We start from the raw sequence: 10758 nt of genomic DNA on the forward strand, positions 1-10758 counted from the left end.
CGAAACGTTCACTTCATTACTGTTAGCATCATTTTGAGATCATTACCAATTCTTCTGACATCACTGTCGCATCATTTTGAGATCTTTAGCAATTCTTCTGACATCACTGTCGCATTATTTTGAGGTTCGTAGCAACTGTTTCTACATGACTGTCAGCATCACTTTGAGTTTATTAGCAACTGTCACTACATTACTGTTAGCATCATTTTGAGTTAATGAGCAATTCTCACGACATCACTGTAGCATTGAATTGAGTTCATTAGCAACTCTTCCGAAATGACTGTCAGCATCACTTTGAGGTTGTTCGAAAGTTTCACTCCATTACTGTTAGCATCATTTTGAGATCATTACCAATTCTTCTGACATCACTGTCGCATCATTTTGAGATCTTTAGCAATTCTTCTGACATCACTGTCGCATTATTTTGAGGTTCGTAGCAACTGTTACTACATGACTGTCAGCATCACTTTGAGGTTATTCGAAACACTTACTACATTACTGTCAGCATCACTGAGTTGATTAGCAACTATCACTACATTACTGTTAGCATCATTTTAAGTTCATTAGCAATTCTTCCGACATCACTGTCGCAATATTTTGAGGTTCGTAGCAACTTTTACTACATTACTGTCGCATTATTTTGAGGTTCGTAGCAACTCTTAGTACATGACTGTCAGCATCACTTTGAGGTTATTCGAAACGTTCACTTCATTACTGTTAGCATCATTTTGAGATCATTACCAATTCTTCTGACATCACTGTCGCATCATTTTGAGATCTTTAGCAATTCTTCTGACATCACTGTCGCATTATTTTGAGGTTCGTAGCAACTGTTTCTACATGACTGTCAGCATCACTTTGAGTTTATTAGCAACTGTCACTACATTACTGTTAGCATCATTTTGAGTTAATGAGCAATTCTCACGACATCACTGTAGCATTGAATTGAGTTCATTAGCAACTCTTCCGAAATGACTGTCAGCATCACTTTGAGGTTGTTCGAAAGTTTCACTCCATTACTGTTAGCATCATTTTGAGATCATTACCAATTCTTCTGACATCACTGTCGCATCATTTTGAGATCTTTAGCAATTCTTCTGACATCACTGTCGCATTATTTTGAGGTTCGTAGCAACTGTTACTACATGACTGTCAGCATCACTTTGAGGTTATTCGAAACACTTACTACATTACTGTCAGCATCACTGAGTTGATTAGCAACTATCACTACATTACTTTTAGCATCATTTTGAGTTCATTAGCAATTCTTCCGACATCACTATCGCAATATTTTGAGGTTCGTAACAACTTCTACTACATTACTGTGGCTTTATTTTGAGGTTCGTAGCAACACTTACTACATGACTGTCAGCATCAATTTTAGGTTATTCGAAAGTTTCACTCCATTACTGTTAGCATCATTTTGAGATCATTACCAATTCTTCTGAAATCACCGTCGCATCATTTTGAGATCTTTAGCAAATCTTCTGACATCACTGTCGCATTATTTTAAGATTCGTAGCAACTCTTACTACATTACTGTTGCATTATTTAAAGGTTCGTAGCAACTCTTACTACATTACTGTAAGCATCACTGAGTTTATTAGCAACTATCACTACGTTACTGTTAGCATCGTTTTGAGTTCAATAGCAATTCTTACGACATCACTGTCAGCATCATTTTTAATTTACTCGCAACTCAAACCACATGACTGTCAGCATCACTTTGAGGTCATTCGAAACTTTCACTCCATTACTGTTAGCATCATTTTGAGTTCATTAGCAATTCTTACTACATCACTGTCGCATTATTTTGAGGTCTGTAGCAACTCTTACTACATGACTGTCAGCATCACTTTGAGGTTGTTCGAAACACTTACTACATGACTGTCAGCATCACTTTGAGTTCATTAGCAACTATCACTACATTACTGTTAGCATCATTTTGAGTTCATTAGCAATTCTTACTACATCACTGTCGCATCATTTTGAGATCATTAGCAATTCTTCCGACATCACTGTCGCAATATTTTGAGGTTCGTAGCAACTCTTACTACATGACTGTCAGCATCACTTTGAGGTTATTTGAAACGTTCACTCCATTACTGTTAGCATCATTTTGAGATCATTAGCAATTCTTCTGACATCACTGTCGCATTATTTTGAGGTTCGTAGCAACTTTTACTATATTACTGTCGCATTATTTTGAGGTTCGTAGCAACACTTACTACATGACTGTCAGCATCACTTTGAGGTTATTCGAAAGTTTCACTCCATTACTGTTAGCATCATCTTGAGTTCATTAGCAATTCTTCTGACATCACTGTCGCAATATTTTGAGGTTCGTAGCAACTTTTACTACATTACTGTCACATTATTTTGAGGTTCGTAGCAACTCTTAGTACATGACTGTCAGCATCACTTTGAGGTTATTCGAAACACTAACTACATTACTGTAAGCATCACTGAGTTGATTAGCAACTATCACGAAATTACTGTTAGCATCATTTTGAGTTCATTAGCAATTCTTCCGACATCACTGTCGCAATATTTTAAGGTTCGTAGCAACTTTTACTACATTACTGTCGCATTATTTTGAGGTTTTTTAGCAACTCTTAGTACATGACTGTCAGCATCACTTTGAGGTTATTCGAAACATTCACTCCATCACTGTTAGCATCATTTTGAGATCTTTAGCAATTCTTCTGACATCACTGTCGCATTATTTTGAGGTTAGTAGCAACTCTTACAACACGAATGTCAGCATCACTTTGAGGTTGTTCGAAACTCTTACTACATTACTGTAAGCCTCACTGAGTTTATTAGCAACTATCACTACATTACTTTTAGCATCATTTTGAGTTCATTCGTAATTCTTACGACATCACTGTCGCAATATTTTGAGGTTTTGAGGTTCCTTTGTTTGTAACCGATCTGCTGACCAGCGAGACGCCACCACGCACAGCTGTCGGCTCTGTAAAGGAGGGAGAGGAAGTGGAAAGGACGGAGAAGGGTCGGACCAGGTCTACTGCTAGGTGATCACTCACTATCGTCTGCCACACTTCCCCTCACGGTGGGGAGTGTAGCGCTATACTGCCACAGTACATTTGTTTAATTCTTTTGCTCTTGCACTTTAATTAAAATGGACTTGACTTGAGAACGTTTTGTTTCAAAATATAGATGAATTCCCAGATTTATAGGTAGCATGAGTATGAAGTTGCACTTGCACCCGGTGGGAAAATGTCCTCTGCATTTGACTGTAACTATGTAGGAGCAGTGGTAGCAGTGTCAGCCTGGGGGCTTGGTCAAGATCAATGACAGGAGTAGCAGACAGGTAATATCCATAGCATGCATGTTGTTTGAGAGGAGTAAGGGTACACTGTTGGTCTCTCACCTGATGCGCTGTCATCAGCACAAATGATCTGTTCCTAAACATCAAAATCTACCATCCCCCCTGATTGTTTTTTACAACTGGAGTACTGGTTAACACTTTAGAAAGCCTTCATTCAGAGCTGTGAAGAACCTTGAACCTGATATCCCAGACATCAAAGTGGGCCACTAACTGGCCAGATGAAGCTATGCTAGGCTGCTGTACTCTGAAGAGCTAAAGTAGCAGCTTCTGAGAGGGATGCTAACCTGGATGTGTTCATCTCCTACTTTAATATCAGCGGCCCAACTTGGAGCTCTGACATCCTCCAGCTTGTTGTTCCTGTTTCTGCTTCAGTCAACAGGGAACTCCAACCTGCAGTAGAATCTTCAACAACAATGGAATAGAAAAGTGAGGAAGAAAAACTAGAATAAACTGACAAAGCTGAGAAATGTTCATGAAGAAGAAAGGCACACGTTATGATTGAGGCCAGAAACTAAAACTCCACACCAAATGTACTTTGACTTGTAGGATAATGAACTTGAATGTGTTGAAACAGCAGATCAATGAATCCACTACCACACAACAAGATGATGACCCCCTACCACAAGATGGCGTCACAGATCCTGACGCTCTGTGCAGGAAACACCGAGCAAAACATTACAACAAAGCTCCTGTTGTTCCCTCCAGGAAAAACTGTGGCTCTGATGAGAAAAGGATCCCAGCCTCCTCTGAGGATCCATGGCCGCACCATTGGGTAGAAGGACGATGGGGTCGGCACCAGGAGGAACCCTGGTGTCTCCGATGCAGGGAAGATGGAGCAGTGAAGAGGCCACATTGTGGCGTCCTAAAGAGGACATTTGGTGGAGCCTGAGACAGCAAACATCACGCCCCCTTCATCAGAAGAACCACAGCACCAGAAGAAAGAATCCTGGCAGTGACGACAGGGAGGATCAGGGTGACCTCCTCACCTCCACCTTTGAACCTTCAAATGAACTTTAAAAAGCTTCAGAGTGGAGAAGGATTTTAAAACATTTTATTGTTTTTTTCCTTTCATTCTCATTTGTGCGATTGTCTGATTTATTAGAAATAAACACTGTCTGCTGGGTTTACATTGACTGTGATTCTCTTTTTGCATGCAAGTTGAAAGTTCTGCCAATAAAAACACAAGTATTTGAAGACCAAAGGAAGGACCCCCAAAGTCAGGACCCTGAGATCAAAGTGAACGCTCTGATCTCAGAGATCTGGGATATTTCCCATCCCATGGCCCTTCAAATAAGAGCCCTGTGTCTCTGTCTCAAAGTTTTCAACCGTATTTGTTTGTTAAATTAAAACCAGACGACCACTGTGGTCCTTTTTACACGGTAAGTAAAGCACAGATGCCCTGGTGGACCTGTTTGCACCCTGGACTTTGAATCCAGTGACCTGAGTCCAAGTCTCAGTTCCAGCAGGTTTCCTGCAGCCTTCAGCAGAGCTGCCATGTTTCTCTGTAGAGAACTAAGTGATGCTCTCAGCAGGTTGAGGGCACCACCAACAAGTGAGGGATGAACCTCTGACTTCCTTCTTGTCAAACAGGAAACTCCTAATACGTCATTTGAGTAAAGTACCTCATATTCCTGACATCCAAGTAGTAGTGAAGTGGAGGAAGAAGGGAGGAGATCTCCAACAGGATCCTTCTTTCCTCTGTCCTCCTTGATCTCATGGATCACCACAGTCAAGTGGAGACCCAAGCTCCCGGATGGATCTGGCACTCAGGAACTGCTGAGTTTTCCAGTGGACTTTGTTCCATCCATGGTTCAGGAACAGGACTCCTCCTGGTTAACCTGGTATCTTTCCACCCAACTGTGGGTTCTTGGAGAATTTTTCATGTCATGTCAAGAAATCAGGCTGGTGGGTTTTTCAATGAGAGAAATTCTGGTAACTTAATTAAGTGGCATGTTTGTTGAAGCAGTAATTAACTGATAAATTAAGGAAGGCCTGGCCAGTCTTTGCTCCCAGGTCATACGATGGAGTTAGAAAGTCCTGAATCAATCTGGAGTTCCATGATTTCCTTGTGGTTCTTGTTCCTTTTGCCAATGTAGTCTGGAACAAGAGCAAGATGAACCTCCACATAGCAACAGGTTGATTGCAGGTGATGTCAAGTGGTATTTTGAGGAACCTCCTCCTTGTGTTTGGTTCCATGGTGGAAGGGTGAGCACTCTGGACTCTGGATCCAGTGATCCCAGTTCAAGTCTTGGTGGGACCTTCCTGTCTGGAATGTGTCCCATGTAACAAACTGATCAAGAGATGTTATGTGGTTCAAATGTTCTGGTTCATTTCTTGTCCTTTAGAAAAATGAAAATCATTTCTTACTGCCATGAACTCAGACTGTGTGTTTAATGTTAACAATAAATAAACCAACTAAGGAGCCAGTAGCTCCTGTGGAAAAAAATTCTACTTTGTCAGTGAATTAATTCAGTCTGCAACAAAGTTTCTGTCAGGATGGCCGAGCGGTCTAAGGCGCTGCGTTCAGGTCGCAGTCTCTCCTGGAGGTGTGGGTTTGAATCCCACTTCTGACAAAGGACATTTTCTCCACATTCCTATGCATCCACAATGGTACATTCCAAACCCAGTTGAAGCTGCTCTCCACTGATGGGAGTGAGTGGTTGAACTGGCAGCAGAAGAGGCAAAGGAGCTTCCCTGTGACAGTCCAACATCGCCTGGTTTCCTCCAACATGGAGCAGCCACCAAAATCTAACTTCAATGTTGGATCAAAGTCTGCTGAAGAAATGTGTTTTCTTTCAAGTCACATTTTGTCCATTAACTTCATCATCAGAGACTCCATCTCATCACATGACTAAAGTCTGGGTTCTGGATTGGTGGTAAAATATCCTTCCATGCCCCTCACTAGTTTGCACACAGAAAAGCATATTTTACTGGTTTCAGATCTCTTAGCTTGTTCTCTCTCTTAAACCAGGAGTGATTCAGGAGAAGAGTTTCAGAACAGCCCAGGTTGGGGACTGGAATTTTAAAATTTCCCCTGGAACCAAACAACCTTGGAGGGTAAAACCTCCAATCATAGCCACTCAGATGCAGCAGCAGAAGAAGCTGACATCCACCCTGACAGTCAGAGCATCAAGTCAAGAAAACATCACCATCTTGTAGTTCCAAACCTCCACCTGTCAGATTCAGCTACTTCTGATTGTGGGACTTTAAATTTGAACACAATGGAATTTGGACAAGGAGTTTTCCTTCCAGTCCAAACATCATCGTCCAGCCACCAACCAGAGGTCCATCAGTTATCATGGAGCCACAGGTGGAGTCTGGATTCTTTTCTAGAATGAGACGGCAATGACAGTCCTGCCAAGTGACATCACTGACATGAATGGATGACTTCAGTCACGTGACTGGATGACTTCAGTCACGTGACTGGATGACTTCAGTCACGTGACTGGATGACTTCAGTCACGTGACTGGATGACTTCAGTCACGTGACTGGATGACTTCAGTCACGTGACTGGATGACTTCAGTCACGTGACTGGATGACTTCAGTCACGTGACTGGATGACTTCAGTCACGTGACTGGATGACTTCAGTCACGTGACTGGATGACAGTGTAGATGCCAATGTAGAGGTTGGGGAAATAGTCTCTGAGAATCCAGCTTGAACCCACAGCCTCCTTGTTTTCCAAAAACCCAAACAGCGACCATCAGTCTCCCTCCAATCCTGTACTTGGGTAAACAACAAAAACAGAGTAAAAGTCTCTGGCAACATATTTGTTTCCTGTAGGGTTTCTTCATGTATGTGTGGTGTACCTGCTTTCCCAGAGGACTGCCATCTTTGTTCTGTGGGCTGACATGTTTTAGTGTCAGCACAGGTCATAGCGCTGAGACTGAACTCTCATTCTCCTCCAAGTATTATTTCCACCTCACACTCCTGCATACATTCAAGTGAACAGGGAACACAAATTTATGCTCAACTTCTCCTGTGTATTCATCCACAGTCACTAAACAACAACCAAACCAAACAAAAGAGGTTTGCTAGCATGGCGATCAGCTGTAGTTCACCATCTTATCCAGGTCACATGACTCAGGAGTAGCGTGGCCATCTGGCAACCAAAGGGTGGCTGGTTTGATCCTCACTTTCTCCAGTGACCATGTCAAAGTGTCCTTGAGTAAGAGACTGAACCCCTAAATACTTCTGATGAGTAGGTTGGCTCCTTGCATGGCAGCCTTCAGCATCAGTGTGTGAGTGTGTGTGAATGAGAGGACATTGTTCAGCTCCTTGAGTGCTGCTGAGGTAGAAAGGCTCTGTACAAATTGAGTCCTTTTACCATTTCTTTCCTGCTTCTAGCAGCGCTGTTGTCACTTCCTGTGACCGTGGAGGGAAAGGGTCCCCCTTCAGAATAAGTTTGATATCATTGTTACTTCCTCTTCAACATGCCTTTAGCAGAACAACTCAGAGAGCAGCACAGTGAGGTAGTGTGGCCGAGCGGTCTAAGGTGCTGGATTAAGGCTCCAGTCCTCTCAGGAGGCGTGGGTTCAAATCCCACCACTGCCATCATGTCCCAGGTCACTGGAGAGGTGTGGCAGGTCTCTAACTACCTCTCCTCTGTCTTCCACTGATATCTTCAAACCTGTGACCAAAAGAAGAACACTCCTCTGAGTCCACAGACCTGAGCATCGCTGCTCTGACTACCAGGTTACCTCCTGGTTATCAGGGTGAAGTCATGGTGAGGTAGTCAGTTGTTCCTTTGTTTTATGACAGAGGCCTCATTGTGAATTAAATAATTTTAATTCTTTACTTGAAGTTTCATGCTGTTTCGATTGAAAAAGGCCAGTTCCTGGAGAAGATCTTCTAGGGGTCCAGGTTAAAGCGGTGCCCCAGCTGGCACCAGGTGCTGACCCAGGTCCTGCATGGGAGATACTGTCAGTTCTGTTCTGCCCTGCTCACAACCACAGGCTGGTGTTGAGGCCTGCAGCAACCAGGGCCCCAGTCACCAAGAGTATAAAGGCTGGTCATTGTGGCAGTGGGAGGAGTCAAAATGAAGACAGACCAATGTGAGCAGGACGTTCCTGGAGAAGTCAGAAGAACTTGACCATGTTTCCTACAGTACCCAGGAGGCCTGGTAGTTGTTGAAGGAAGCTCCAAAAGCAAAGAGCAGACAGCAGGACATCAAAAGAAAAGATCCAGACACTAAAACTACAAGTAGAAACAAGAAGAAATACTAAAAGCTTTGGAAAGATACTACAAGCTTGGATATACATTATTATATACACTACTATTCTCATTGACTCCTAAAGAGGGACAGGAAACATTAGAATGTGGATCAGATCAGCTGGTTTCAGTGTTGAGTCCATCCCTCCATCCACTTTCTGTTCTTATCCTTTAAGGGTCATGGGGGGGGGGGGGATCGCAGGTGACATTGGGCAAGAGGCAGGGTTCACCCTGGACAGGTCACCAGTCCATCAGGAGAAATGAGGTGGTCGGTATCATGCAACCTAAACTAAAACATTAGTCAGATCAAATTCAGGTTAAAGCAAGAGTCTCCAGATCAAAGTCAGAATTCCTGATGATGTCATCAGGGCTTTGACAGTAGCTAGAATTCTGTCTTTGATCTCAGGAGGACATGAAAGAAACCCAATTGAGGAAAGTAGAGGAGAACATTCAGCTTCATTAGAAACACTTGATCTGTTGAACAGTAGAATTTGTTTGAAACAGTTTACAACACTGAGGGACAGGATTGAAGAGGGAAGAGTTTTGTATTTTCAGTTTAATTCTAACTTTAAACTGGAGATGAACATTTTTAGTAGTTCATATTCTAACATACAGAGGAAGTCATGTCATTCCCTTTTTAAAAAAAGAAAAAACATGTGAAGCTCCTCCCCCCAGCTCCAGATGGACAGACAGACATGAGAGTGGCCAGGAAGCAAAGAAGTGTTGTGCTCCTCTCCAGTGCTCTGGTGTTGTTGTGTTCTTCTCAGCTCCATCATGAAGACCTGCTGGCACTGGGCGCTGGTGGAAGTTTGCAGCTCTCACTGGAAAGTCCTGAGGCTCCTCCCACTCTGAAGCAGGCAGTTGCTCCCAGCCAGCCCACACTTTCACTCTCTGGTGTAGGAGTGAAGAACAAAATCAGAATCAAGAACCATCACTCTTTCATTGGGGCTCCTTCCTCCTTGTTCTGACACAGAAATTCAACAGCTTCTATCATTGATTTGACAGGAAATGTTGATGACACACTGGGATTTTTGTTCTCCTGCTGTCACTGTCAAGTGCAGCTTAACATGAGAGGTAGCAGGATCATTCATGTGTTCATGTTTCCAGCAGACAAGGAGGGAACCTGGGAGGACTTCAGTGACTTTGATCACTGGTTCTCACTTCATCTTCTCAGTATAAAGTTTAAAGCGAGCTGGCCAGGAGTTGAACCTAGAATCTTCTGATCCGTAGTCAGACGCGTTATCCATTGCGCCACCAGCCCTGTGAAGAAGCTGCTGTGTTCATGTGTCCTTGCTGTTACAGAAAATCCCAACAAGGTGGTGGCATTTTCAGGGGACACAATGGTGCAGTGGTCAGCACTGTGGCCTCCCAGCAAGAAGGTTCAGCTCTCCTCCTATTTGGTTGCTAGGAACCTGAATCAGTCCTCAGTGGAGCGGTGCTGCTGAGGCTGAGTGAGGCTGAGTGAGGGACTGAGCAGGAGCCAGCAGGTCCAAGCAGTTTCAGGCAAACTCCCCTCGGTCCACCAACATCAAAGCAGAGGAACTGAGTTCATCTAACAAAATGATTCATATCATCTCCTCTTGGAATGTTCTGGAACTACAAGTACGCTTAAAATGGCTGACTTATGACAACAGAAGGAACTTTGAAGTAGATTTGATTTATTTAAGTCAGTGACAGTCATTTTTTCAAGAACTTAGTTCAGGTAACTTGATTGTTTTACTAAGATGAGCTTTAATGTTCTACCATTGAAACAAGACCTTCATGTATTTATGATGACATCACCAATAGGAGTCTTCAGTCTGTCAGGGGGTAGAGTTCAGTCAGCACCAATGACATCAGAGTCAGAGTTAGAGATCAAAGACAGACATTAAAGTCTCACATTAAAGTCTCTTATTAAAAAAATTAAAGTGTTATATCTTTGAAAATATACTGCAATACATGAAATATTATATTTACATGAATGGTAACCTCGTTCTTATATTCTTTAATATACTGCAATAGTAATGGACCCTCTATGACACTGTAGTGATGAATCTATCAAGGAGTACAAATGATTATAATCAGAGAATTTTGAAGTAAATTTTGAGATCAGTTTGATCCTCTCTCTCCCTGTCTCCCCCCCTCTCTCCCTCTGTCTCCCCCCTCTCTCCCCCTCTCTCTCCCTCTGTCTCCCCCCTCTCTCTGTCTACCCCCC

General features: G+C 42.9%; 2 non-coding genes across 2 annotated transcripts; one reads left to right on the forward strand and one right to left on the reverse strand.

Moving 5' to 3' along the window:
* The first annotated feature begins 7824 nt into the window (after positions 1-7824).
* Positions 7825-7907, forward strand: trnal-aag (transfer RNA leucine (anticodon AAG)). The gene has a single exon. It is a non-coding gene; the product is annotated as a tRNA-Leu (tRNA).
* A 1845-nt stretch (positions 7908-9752) lies between these two features.
* Positions 9753-9825, reverse strand: trnar-acg (transfer RNA arginine (anticodon ACG)). The gene has a single exon. It is a non-coding gene; the product is annotated as a tRNA-Arg (tRNA).
* Between the last annotated feature and the right edge of the window lie 933 nt (positions 9826-10758).

This window comes from Aulostomus chinensis, chromosome 1 (genome assembly GCF_037954235.1).
Source record: "Aulostomus chinensis isolate RoL2024-O1b breed Wild chromosome 1, RoL_Achi_v1.0, whole genome shotgun sequence".
In the NCBI taxonomy this organism is placed as follows: domain Eukaryota; kingdom Metazoa; phylum Chordata; class Actinopteri; order Syngnathiformes; family Aulostomidae; genus Aulostomus; species Aulostomus chinensis.